Raw genomic sequence first — 13,469 nt, forward strand, 5'->3', positions numbered from 1 at the left:
TTGCTTTGACATCCTTTGTTCCCTGCCCTCCTCCACTGCCTTCATAATCTGAATATTCAAGAGAAGAAGAGCCTGCTGGATTAGGCCAATGGCCTATCTAGTCCAGCATTCTGTTTTCACAGTGGTCAACCAGATTCCCCTGGGAAGCCTACAGGCAGGACATGAATGCAACGGCACTCTGCTAATTTGTCACTCCATTCAGAGGCACATTGGAATGCAGAGGTAAAAGAGTCATCATGACTAGTAGCCATCATTCATGAATTTCTCTAAGCCTCATGTAAAGCTGCCCAGGTTGGTGGCCATCACTATATTGTGCAGTAGCTAATTCCATGGTTTATGTGCTATGTAAAGAAGTACTTTCTCTTGTCAGACCTTTCATCATTCACCTTCATTGACCCTGGTTTCTAGTATTATGAGAGGGGAAGAAAACTTCTCTGGATCCATTTCCCCCCACCCTACACATATTTCTATTCACCTCTATCATGCCTCTTCTCCCCCCCAATCTAAAAAGCCCCAAATGTTGCAACCTTTCCACATAAGAGGAGTTGTTCCAGCCCCATGATCATTTTCTGCGCATTTTCCCATTCTTTTTGAGATACAGCAACCAGAACTGGATAAGCTACTTCAAGTGTGGTTACACCATAGATTTGTGTAAAGGCATTATGATCTTGGCAGTTTTCATCTCCAACCCCTTTCCTAATGATCCTTAACAGGGCATTTGCTTTTTTCACAGCTGCTGCACACGGGGTTGACATGTTCAAGATACCAAGACTTTACTGAGATCAGCTATATTCCCATGTCTGTTTGTGTAACCAACACTGGGAGATGGGTGGGGACAACTTCTTTTACCCTCCCCTTTCCTCTGGAAGTCACCAACTGCAGCAAGAGGCTTGTGGGGAGAAGGATGAGGGAAGAACCTTCATGGGGGAAAGGACTGGGAGGGTTAATGCAGAATGTAGGGTGGGAGTGGCACAATGGCTCTGACTGAAATCAAGCTACTTCTTGATTTTGAGGGATAGAGCTTGGCTCTGTTTTTAAAAGCCAGTTTATGCTGGCACAATGAAGGTCCACCCATCCCTGGTCATGGCAAACAATATTTGCAGCATTTTCAGTTTGATTGCCAGAGTGGCAAAGGATACAGGAGAAAAATATTGCAGATCCTGTACAATCATTTCACCCCTGTGTGATTAAGGAATAATATTTAGGCTGTGTGGGATTTATTAGCTCCAGGGACTTTAGTTTGATTTAGAATATCCCCCCCCCTGCCGTCAATACAGAATAAAGAAGGAAAATAAAATACTGTAGACAAAACATTATTTGCAGATTGATGTCTCCTGCTGTTTTAAATAATTTAAATCAAGTCAAAACAGAGACCCCAGGATCTTTAAGCTCCTGAGCTACAATTTCTACCAAAGCACTTGTTCTGTGGATGCAGATCCTGCCTGCATGCTATGGCATCTGTTAGTGGGCCTTTGAAGTCACTATGCCCTGGACTGAAGCCGTTCTCAAATCCACAGAGAAACTTGGAGCTTTTTTTTTTTTTTTAATTAAAAACACTTTCTGCTGACAGGCAACTTCAATAAAGGAACAGAGTAAAATAGAAAAACACAAAATGACTGAAATGAGTGATGTTCCAATAGTTTCAGGCTGAAAGCACTGGCATCAAAAATGAGTTTGTTTTTTTTAAAAAATGTTCCATGGTATCTTTAGGTATAGTCTGTGTTGCCCTCCTTTACCCAGACATAGGTTTTCTGCCTTTTTCCAGCTAGTGAGCATGTGAGGAAAGGTTGTTCTTTTAATTACTGAACAGCACTGATTCGGCAAATCACCTCCATCACCATAAATGGTGGTTGCATGGATGGCAAGAATTCAACAGGGACAGCTGTCCCCATCACTACATCTTTGTGATGATGACAAGCTGCGTCTGCTGAATTTTGGCCGGTCATATACCTGTTAAAGCCACAGCTCTTCTATGACTGCATTGGTGAAAATACCACCAACTTTAAAAAAAATTGTCATTTGAGGAAAATAAATAAGGCATATAGCTTTTGGCAGAAAGCACAGAGAATATAGAAATGATTTAGAAATACCATGAGGTATGACTCGAGGAAGGGATGATGATGATGATATCCAGGTTAAATTAGTTGAACTTAGGTCCCATGGAAATCAGTGGAACAAATTGGTCATAACTTGACTTAAGGCTGCAATCATAACCTCATTTACCTGGGAGTAAGACCCACTGAAATCAATAGTTTTGAGTAGACATGGTTAGGATTGTAGTTTCCACTGAAATCAGTTGAGTTAGCTGAGTTCAACTAAATTAGTCTGGATCCAATGCAATAATTACAAAAACAGTATTCCATTTAACTGTAGGACACTTTGTAATGGATGGTTAGAGTTCCACAGCCACAGAAGTTGGTGATGTAAATATTCTACCTTTAGCTCTATGCAACTTAGTCATATGAACCAAACTTTTACTCCTCCCAGATATCTTCAGTTCACACTTTCTCCTTCACACTATTTTCCTTTTTTCTTGTCCGGCATGGCAAATGAGTTAAATTACCCTGCACAAGCCAGCCTTCTGGTGCCAAGTGTTATATATATAGATAGATAGATGAATTGGCGAAAGAAATATTTTGATGGGTTCTTCAAATAATTATTAAAAAGACACAAAAGTAGTGGTGCTAAATGAACAAATAGTTCCATTAAAGGATTGCTCAGGTCAGAATCATGGTGGCACATACAGCTTGAAAGGTTAATTTGTCTGTTCTTTTGACATCAGTGGTATTTTGTGGCCTTTCCCAGGCAATGACGGGCTTTTCTGCTGCAGCAGGGAAAAATGAAACAAACACCACTACCCCCAGCTTGATTTCATTTTCTGGAAATGAAAAAGACCGAATCACTTCATGTGTTCCTGTTTTCCAACGAATCAAAAACCTTCTGAAATTAAGAAAATGTTCTTCCCAGGAATGAGGGGAAACTCACTTTCATGATTCATACTTGGGGATTTGCTCTCTGCTGTAGTCTCATGCCTTTTTTCTTTTATAGAACACTATTTGGCCCCGGGGGACAGTAAATTCTTTGATGTGATAGGAAATCACTAGCTGGCTGATTAGTTGGGTTAATCCAATCCTTAAAACAATGACTCAGGCAGATTTATTAGAAAAGTTTTTTTTAAAAAAGAACAATTATAGGCCACTTCCAGTAATATCGCTGTAGGCCATAAATGTTTGCCATTTATATTTTCTATTGAATATCAATATCGTTATAAGGAAATGACAGGCACTGATTAAAAAGCAGCATTAATAAACTGTGTGTTAGTGGATAAATGGTGAAAGAGGTCAAGAAGAACTTCTTGTATAACTTTAAATGATGATTTCTAGCTTGGCACAGAGGTTCAGATATGCTTCTCCATCCCCTCCCCCTAAATATGCTCTTGCTGATCCTGATTTGGGTAGTAGCCAAAATGATTCCATTTGTCACAGCACAAGAGATTTATTATTGTAGCAGTGCTAGCAGATATTGGCTTGGATCCAAAATATCATGAGGTTGTTTCGACTCATGCAAGGGGGGTATTTCTGTTACTCCTTCTGACAACAACCCTCCACCTCCTGCAAAAGACCATCCAGAGCAGCTTTTGGGGAATGTGAAGGGCTGCAACAGTGGTGGTGTGCTAGCACCTCCCGATACATGCACAGGAGCACCTTCTGCTCATGTACATTATGGATCCAAACCATTTTTCTTTCTTGCTGGGAGGTACGGTTATTTTGCAAAAGGAAGCAAATATTGTGCGTAGCTGCAGAAAGGCCAATTAAGCCTAGGAAATGGAAGAAGAGAAGGAGCTATGAGTGATGCATACCTGAGACCACCAGATTTGTGCAACATCACTTTGTTCTGAAGGATATCCAGAGGACATAAGTTCCTCATCATCAATCTCTCTCTGTCTCTTTCTTCCCCAGCCCCCCTCTCTTTAACAATGGGGATTCTAACTATGAATTACAAAGGAAATTGCCAGCTGTGATCCTGCTTATGCTTGGCTGGTACTGAAACCTTGGGAACGGAATAACCCTGATATCACATTCAATCTAATATACAAGCTACAATAGCCATAGGATGTCAATTTAGTTTAATGATCAAGTATTTTTTTTAATTTTAAAGAAATTACAAGGTCCTTTCCTCTGCTTATATTTGATTTGTCATAAGAAGTTGAGTTTCCTTCTTTGATGTTCTCAGATACTTATTTCATAAGTGAAGAATAATTTCATCTGAGGCTGATTTTGCATTTGATAAACCAAACCCAACAGGACAGAAGAAACCCACAGAGAAACAAGTGGATTCCCCACTGCAGTGTGCATTGCACAACTATGATCCTGAGTTTATTAAGGAGAGAAACATGATAGGGAGGCCGGCGCTAGACCTAGGAGTCAATATGGTCCAGCTGTTAGAGAGCTGGAGCTGGATTGGGCATCAAATGTCACCATGGATTCATTTTGTAGCCTTGGGCAAGTCTCTCAACCTCAGTCCCTTCTGTGTAAAACAGGAATAATACTGATGTACATCACAGGGTTTGTGTAGCACTTTGTACATGAACATGGCTTAGTGATGGGTGAGCTCCCCCTAGCTCAAATTAGACTGGATGAGGAATAGCAAGCCAATCCAAAGTTTGGCCTGTCCCACTCCACACTCTCATGAGCATTTGGTCTCCAAGAGCTGAACGTGGTTTGAGAGATGTGCTGCTTCCCACAGCGTACAGACATACTCCCTTTGTCTCACCATTTGCCTCTGGTGAAATGGTACAAAAATCTGCAAACCTTGTTTAGAAGCTAAAGTGGTCTGAGTCTACAAACCACACACAGCAGTGGCCGGTGAGGCAGTCTGGCAGGGGGAAACTGCTGGCAGCCACGGCACAGCAATCAAAGGAGAAATGGAAGGCCACAGTGAAAGCATCAGTGCATCAGTCAGCACCGTGGAAGTGCAGGGTACTGAGAGCCACTTGACCTTGCTGGTGCCAGCAGCCTTCACCAGAGGCAGCTATCCAGTCAGCAACCACATGCTTGCACAATGCTGAGGTGCCCTTGACTCCACCCGCAACACCTGGCATTTAGGTGTAGGTGGGAATCCCTCACATGATTGACACACAAAGGCCATCAAGTAAACCATCTCACTGGCTGGCTGTCACAGATACCACAAGCAGCAATTTCTCTTTTATGCCACCATCAACTCTCTCCTTCCCTCTCCATGAAATAAATATATTTGTCTGATACCTGGAAGCACTTTGGAAGACTTTTGGTACCAGGATGGGCACATCATGGGAGACAGGAAGAAAATTTGTTCTGGATGGTACTGCACTTCCCTGGAAGGAGCAGATCTATAGCTTTGGGGGTACTCCTGGTTCCAAGATTACCACTACAGGTTCAGCTGGCCTCATTGGGACAAAGGTGACTTGGCCACTGTATCTCATGCTCTGGTAACTTCCAAACTTGATTGATGTAATTTACTCTATGTGGAGCTGCCCTTGAAGACAACTCAGAAACTTTAACTGGTCCAAAACACAGCAGCTAGACTACTAGCCATTTTAAAACAGTTACATTGGTTGCAGGTCGCTTCTGGGCCTAATTCAAGGTGCTCACATTAGTGTTTCAAACCTAAACAACTTAGGTCCCAAATATCTGAGACACTGCCTCCTTCCCTCTTAGGTGTTAAGATTGGCAGAAAGGGCCCTTTTGGTAGTTGCATCACCCTCAGGGTGGTGGTGGTGGTGACCCAGGAGGGGGATTATCTGTGGCAGCCCCTAAGGTAGAATTCCCTTCCCACAGAGGTGTGTCCGGTACCTTTATTTTGTAGTTTTGGCCAAATGCTGTAGACACCTCTTTACCCTGGCCTTTGACACCTGGAATATATTGCAACCTGCCATAGGCCCTCATGGTGAAGGGTAGGTAATTTAAACAGCCATAAACATGACCCCAGATTTTCTAATGTCCAGCCTGTCTTTCATGAAGGCTTTAAATAAACCTGGACTGAGGAACTAACATCTGGAAGGGCAAAGTTTACCCCACCTCTGAAATAAATCAACATTTTATTTCAGTAGCCACCATTATTGAATGTTGTATCGCCAGTATTCTGCTGTGGCTTCTTCATAATAATAATAATAATAATTTAATTTTTGTGTCGCCTATCTGGCCAAAGCCACTTTAGGCGACGTACACAATTAAATTCCAGTAAAATACAATTTAAAATACAATTTAAAATACATAGCAATACAATACAGTCGACAATAAAGGATTAAATTACAGCATAAAACAGTATGTAAACAACGGGCATTCAGTAATAGTGATAAGAAGCTTAGCCCACCCCGGAGGTCCCGAAGGCCTGTCCAAAGAGCCAGGTTTTTAATGCTCGGCGAAATGCATCCAGGGAAGGGGCATGTCGAAGATCGAACGGGAGGGAGTTCCAGAGAGTGGGGGCCGCCACTGAAAATGCCGTCTCCCTAGTTCCCACCAACCTAGCTGTTTTCGTTGGTGGTACTGAGAGAAGGCCCTGCGTGGCTGATCTAGTCAGGCGGCTAAGTTGGTGGTACTGGAGGTGCTCCTTCAGGTAAACTGGGCCGAGACCGTATAGGGCTTTAAAGGTTAATACCAACACCTTGAATTGGGCCCGGAAAGCAACTGGAAGCCAGTGTAGATGAACTAACAGCTCAGTTCAAACATTCTTGTTTAACACAAAGCCTTTAAAGATATTACCGAGAAGAGTACATACTCTAATAGCCCATTTACCTCACCTCATGTTTGAGAAGTTTGATTTTATATCATGCAGTGCTTTAAGGTCCGCTGGATTAAGATATATAATCACAGAATATAAGCATCACTTAAGTTACTTATTATGTTTTGCCTTTAGAGTTCCTAAGTGCGTGTTTACATATTGCATATTAGAAAGTATAAAAAAAGTCATTTTTCCTAAGTAGGATTTCGACAGAAAAAAGTGCATGCATACATTGTAGCTATTCCAACTATGTGAGGCTGGGAGATTAACATGACACATCTTTGCATCTGTTTATATCAAACATACTTCTGCAGAAAACATGATGCTACAAACACAACCTTTTGTGCACAGACAATTCCAACTGCTAACGCAGGGGTAACATTTGCTGATGCTCATTCCTTGCTTAGCATGGCCCTCTTCCATTCCTCCTTCCTCTCTGTTTTCTCACCTGTCCCCTTTACTGTCCAAACCTAAATGGCAAGCTCCTTGAGGAAGAAGCCTGTCTTTCGCTGACATTATACTGTGAAGCAAGTGGTCAGGTTGATTATAAAGAAGGCATTATTCCACAATAGGAGCTCTTCACAGCAGAGCTCAAATTTTGCACACAGAAGGTTCAGTCCTTTGCAAAGGGCTGTAAAAGACCTCTGGACTTGAGACCTTGCAGAGTTAGTGGGGTTTTTTTTTGCAGGGGAATTGAAGTTGGAGTTGTCAAATGTTTTACAAAGTTAGAGCAACACATTCTGTTGCATATGAATCAGTCACTGTAGTCTCTGATCTACACAGTATATTATAATATGCCGTATGTCATCAAATATACTGTTCATCATTCACCGCTTTAAGAACCCTTACAATCCAATTAGCACACTGCTGTTCTCTTCTGTAAGGTGGAGAAAGCAGGGCATTATCCATGTGACACTGAAACTCTGTCCCTTAACTTGAAGAGAGCCTTCCCCAACCTGATGTCCTCCAGATATTTTGGACTACAATTCCCATCAGCTTCAGCCAGCAGGGCTAATGGTCAGGGTTGAGGGGACCTGTAGTCCAAAACATCTGGGAGCCATTGGAATGGGGAAGCCGCTTTAAGAACACACTATTCTACCCAAGGTCCTCTTATTTTTCCCTTCATTCGTCTAGTGGCCCACTCCTCCCTCGACTGTTACGTGCAGAAACAGGAGTACATTCCCCACATGGAGCCTGGGAAACAGAAGGCCATTGGAGACACCAAAGAACCCTTCCAGAGGCTGTTGGACCACAACTCCCATCATCTGTAACTACTGGCTGTACTAGCTGGGGCTGATCGTAGTTGGGGTCCAAAAGAGCAGGAGGGCACGAAGTGGAAGGGGGCTGCATCATGGAGAAGAGTAAAGGGCTTTGGGTGGCTATCCCTGGCCTAGTGCAGTATGGAAATGGTTTCTGGGTTTTTAAAATCTGGCTGCCCACATGTCCTCTGCACTTTGTCCTCTAATGGGAAAAGTGGCAAGATCATGACCTAAAATTTCAATAAGCATACAGTCGGTTAGCATACTGACTCTTACTTTTTATATTCTGACTCTGAGGGGGAGGCAAGAGGACTGCGGGCTGCCGCCACCACCGCTGCTATCATCGCCACCGCCATCCAGAGGCCCCCTGGCTTTTCCATGGAGAAGCAGCCTGGCCAGCAGCAGTGGCAGCAGCAGCGGCAGCAGCACTCGCCATCACCACTGCCGCCACCGCCACCGCTACTATTACAACCACCACCAACACCACCAGCGGTACTTGGTCGAGGGCAGCAGGCCCGGTAAGGCCCAGCCACAGCGGAAGGCGCCCCTGCAAGCATTCAAGCCTCCAGCCTCCGCAGCACAAAGCACCCCGCAAGAAAGCAGCCCTGCAGTGTCGGTTAGCTGGAGGGAAGATGATGGTCCCAAGGTCATCTAGGGAGCTGAGTGGGAACTTGAACCTGGAGCTCCCCAGTACTTTCGATTTAACTAATAACTTCTTGAGATTGGAACCCGAAAGGCGGGGTATAAATGGAACTTACTACTACTACTAATAATATTCCCATCCTGATGCCTCTTGTGTGGAGGGCTGTGGGGCAAGGTGCATGTGATTCAACTTCAGAATGGCTTTGATTCAGAGTTTGAAAATGTGTCTGAGACCCTGTCATGAACCTGTAATGGTCATGAGTTATTAAAAATCTAATAACAATATTTTGGCTCCCGTAAGGGACTCTGGGAGACGGTTACAGTTAGAAAAGACAAGCCTTTGCCAATTTGCAAATTTGAGTTTCACTTCCCAGCTGAAGACGGTTAGAAGAAGCCTTAACAAGCTGCACCTGTTTATCTTTGCTGATTAGCAAGTGCCTGGTACCCAAGGTCATCCTTGGCCTGTACAGTTGGAAAACACAGTTGGGAGGGGGGCCTGAAGGCGCGAAAATGTGAGAAACATCGAGAAGAAAGTTACATCAGCCAATTCCTGATTGGTCAATTAATTTTGGACCGTTAGGATCCTTTTCCCTTAAGTATAGGGCTAGAGACCCATAGCCTTTGTTCTCTGTTCTCTGCCTATGCTGATTGGCACCAGAGTTCCAAACCTTTCTGCCTTATGGTTCCAGGGGTTGCTTATGGGAAGGCAACCTATGTCTGGTTCCATTGCTTTATGTTGAACTTCCATCTCTCTTAGGAGAGGTGCCACGCAACCAACTACCTCGTGTGTAAGTAGTTAGGTGAGTTAGTTTATTATTTTCTTGTTGTGTGTATGAATTCTCTTGTAAGAACCTAAATCCCTGTTGGGTGAATGGTCTTAAAGGATTACTTGCTGCTATTTTGTTACGTGCACTTATATATCTTAATAAAGCTACTTCTATTTAACCTGGTGTGTTCATTTGAGAGAGGGAGTGGTTCTGGATTCAGTAACTTGACCAATCTCAGTCACTAACTACCAAAGAGGGTTAAGAAGTTAAAAGCTTGGATTTTAAGTGTTAAACCAGAGGTGCCTGGCAAGGAGTGTAACTGTGACTCTTGCCTTTTAGGACCTTGGTTTTATATATCTTCTGGGCTCAGAGATCCCCTGGCTCTGAGCGGACCAGTATACAGGGGTGGTGGCAGCCTACCTTCTACCTTGCAGGGTTGTTGTGAGCGTACACAGCCTTGGCAAGGGTGAAGTAATAGCTTTTTGGTTCCAGTCTCATTTCCCTAAGGGTGGGGGTCTGAGTCTGATGCATGAACCCGGTACCTTGAGGGTCTGGGGGTCATGACAGACCCTACATCAGGGATGGGCAGACTTCAGCCTTGTTGAATCTACTTTGTCTTTTTGCGGGAATCCCAAGATCTACCAACAGAACCAGGTGCAAAAGGCATACAGCGAGAATGAAAGATGAGAGGCTGCCTCTGAGCACATCCTCAGCCTAGGACTTTGTTTTCAGCACTAGAAATGAACTGAGTGCACAGTCCTTTCACCCCAAAGCCCACTCATGGTTGACCTTCTTCATTTCAGCAACTTAATTTAGGTGGAGAAAAAGTTGTTTTGTTTTTGCTATCATAAAACAATTGGGAGTCAGAAGCTCTTGCTGATCTACTGCAAATCACCCAGAGAACTACCAGTAGGTCCTGATCTACCTTCTGTCCACCCCTGCTATACATTGCCATGAGCAATGAAAGCTGTTGTATGTTGGGAGAACTCCAAATGTACAATAAAGTACCTGGTCAAAAAGGGCAAAAGAGAAACCTGGGAACTACAGACCAGTCAGCCTGACATCGATCCCTGGAAAAATTCTGGAGCAGATTATAAAGCGATCAGTCTGAAAGCACCTTGAAAACAATGCAGTGATTACTAGAAGCCAACATGGATTTGTCAAGAACAAATCCTGCCAGACTAATCTTATCTTAATTTTTGATCGGGTTACTTCCCTGGTAGACTGTGGCAATGCTGTAGACATAATATATCTTGTCTCCAGCAAAGCTTTTGACCAAGTGCCCCATGATAGCTAAATGTCATGGGTCCAGTGCTCTTCAACATTTTTATTAATGACTTGGATGAGGAGGTGCAGGGAATGCTTATATTTGCAGATGGTACAAAATCAGGAGGGATAGCTAATAACTTGGAAGACAGAAACAAAATTCAAAGGGATCTTGATAGGCTGGAGTGTCGGACTGAAAACAACAGAATGAAATCTAACAGGGATAAGTGCCAAGTTCTACTCCTAGGAAAAAGAAACCAAATGCACAGTTATAAGATGGGGAATACTTGGCTCAGCAATACTACATGCAAGAAGGATCTTGGGATTGCTGTTGATCACAAGCTGAATATGAGCCAACAGTGTGATGTGGCTGCAAAATAGGCAAATGCTATTTTAGGCTGCATTAACAGAAGTATAGTTTCCAGATTGCATGAAGTATTGGTTCCCCTCTATTCAGTACTGGTTAGGCCTCACCTTGAGTTCTGCATCTGGTTCTGGACATTACACTTTAAGAAGGATGCAGACAAACTGAAACAGGTTCAGAGGAGGGCAATAAGGATGATCGGGGACTAGAAACCAAGCCCTATGAGGAGAGACTAAAAGAACTGGACATGTTTAGCCTGGAGAAGAGAAGACTGAGGGCAGATACGATAGCACTCTTCAAGTACATGAAATGTTGTCACACAGAGGGGGGGCGGGATCTCTTCTCAACCATCCCAGAGTGCAGGACATGGAATAATGGGCTCAAGTTGCAGGAAGCCAGATTTTGAGTGGACATCAGGAAAAACTTCCTAATTGCTAGAGCCATACGACAATGGAACCAATTACCTAGAGAGGTAGTGGGCTCTCCGACACTGGAGGCATTCAAGAGGCAGCTGGACAGCCATCTGTCGGGAATGCTTTAATTTGGATTCCTCTCAATGGCCTTATAGGCCCCTTCCAACTCTATGATTCTATGTTCTGGGTATCAGTTGCTGGATATTCTTTCTGAAAGCTGTATCCTAGGACAATGTCTATACCAGCGATGGGGAACCTGTTGGCCTCCAAATGTTATTGGACTATAACTCCCATCATCCCTGACCACTGGCCGTGTTAGATAGTGCTGATGGGAGTTGGAGTCCAACAACATCTGGAAGGCCACAAGTTTCCCATACCTGTCCTATATTGTCACCAGGCAGCCTATCTACACAAATGTGTCCAATAAGTAATTTCATCATGCAGGAAACTGACTAAGGAGTAGAGAATCACTTACTTTTACTGTCAAATGTAAGCATTTACAGAGCTTGGAAAAGTTACTTTTTTGAACTACAACTCCCATCAGCCCAATCCAGTGGCCATGCTGGCTGGGGGTGATGGGAGTTGTAGTTCAAAAAAAAGTAACTTTTCCAAGCTCTGCATTAGCAGTACATAGATCTTTTTTCCCCTAAGAAGCAGAATGGAAGAAGTAGAATGCAATATTCAGTATGATAATGCAATATGAAACATTATAGGGCTGTGGCCAAGTATAGCATTTTATGGGTTTAATTTTTTATATATATATCCCTCATAATGTACAATTTTCTTGGCATTTCTTAATCCCAAATTCTCATTACCCATCAGACATAGATACTACGTTATCAAAATATTAATAGTCCATTTCTTTTCAGAACACCACTACCGTCTTTCATAAATCTCAAAGGGGTTTTCTTAGAACCCAGAGTTGTGAAATGCAGGGAATCTTTTTGAGAGATTGAGAAACAAATCAAGCATTTGAGAAACAGCTTTATCAAATCTCCCTTAAATCCAGTGCGGAGCCACAGATGGGCATGAACACACATACCTTCTTTCCTTGCTGCCCCAAAGCTATACAGGAGTGCCTTAAAATGCTAAACATGCAAGCCTGATCCATACATTACCCATGCACCATAGCTGCTGTTTCACCATTACTGCATCTTATACCACTCTAATAATGTATAAAACAGGATTAGCAGCCAGCGTGGTGGGGTGGAGCCAACCTCTCAACACCGAAATTGCTGCAGATCACCTGGACAGGGCTGGGAAAGGGCCATAGCTAATTGGCAGAGGACCTGCTTTGCATGCAGAAGATCCCAAATTCAATCCCAGTCATCTCCGGGTAGGGCTAGGAAGGACTCCAGGCTAAAACCCTGGAGAGCTGCTGCCAGTCAGCTAGATGGACCAATGGCCTAGCTTAGTATAAGGTAGGTTCCTTTTGGGGGATTGGGGCAGGTGGCAGGGAGATCGGGTCTGCATGGGTGCACTGGCCGAGCCACCTATGCACTCCCACTAGTGTGCGCAACTTGGCACCACCCTGCTCTGCCCCAGCCCCATTCAGGTAAGCTGCATCTATGCCACTGTTGGAAGGACTGCTCCATGGCTCTGCCCCACCACGGGGACTATTAGTGTAAAACAGTAAAGTTGCATGGAAGCTGTGCATCACTCAGGAAGTTCCCCCAGTAGTACTACATCTTTGTGTTGGATCGTGGGGAAGTTCCACATCATTCCTTCCTTCCACGTGATTTCACTATTTGATACATTACCCCGAGTGCCACAGAGAAGGCACAAGACATTGGGGGCCTGAAGGGGAAGATGCAAATAGAATCCCCACCACCAAATGGGGAAAAAATGCAACTAAAGAATTGACCATTTGCTGCCCTTTCATGGTACCCTAAAAGCTGCCTCGTTCTGCCTCTTCACAGGGCCGGCTCTGATTAAGCAGACCCAAAGCAGCAGCAGCGGCAGCCATATCCCTCAGCTAATGTATGAATCAGCCCCTTTA

The 13,469-nt window shown here is 43.8% G+C and overlaps 1 protein-coding gene across 6 annotated transcripts in view; it reads right to left on the minus strand.

Moving 5' to 3' along the window:
* Positions 1-13,469, minus strand: part of B3GALT1 (beta-1,3-galactosyltransferase 1) — a 534,157-nt gene that overhangs the window by 225,316 nt on the left and 295,372 nt on the right. The window lies entirely within an intron of this gene.

This window comes from Rhineura floridana, chromosome 2 (genome assembly GCF_030035675.1).
Source record: "Rhineura floridana isolate rRhiFlo1 chromosome 2, rRhiFlo1.hap2, whole genome shotgun sequence".
NCBI classification, from domain to species: Eukaryota; Metazoa; Chordata; class Lepidosauria; order Squamata; family Rhineuridae; genus Rhineura; species Rhineura floridana.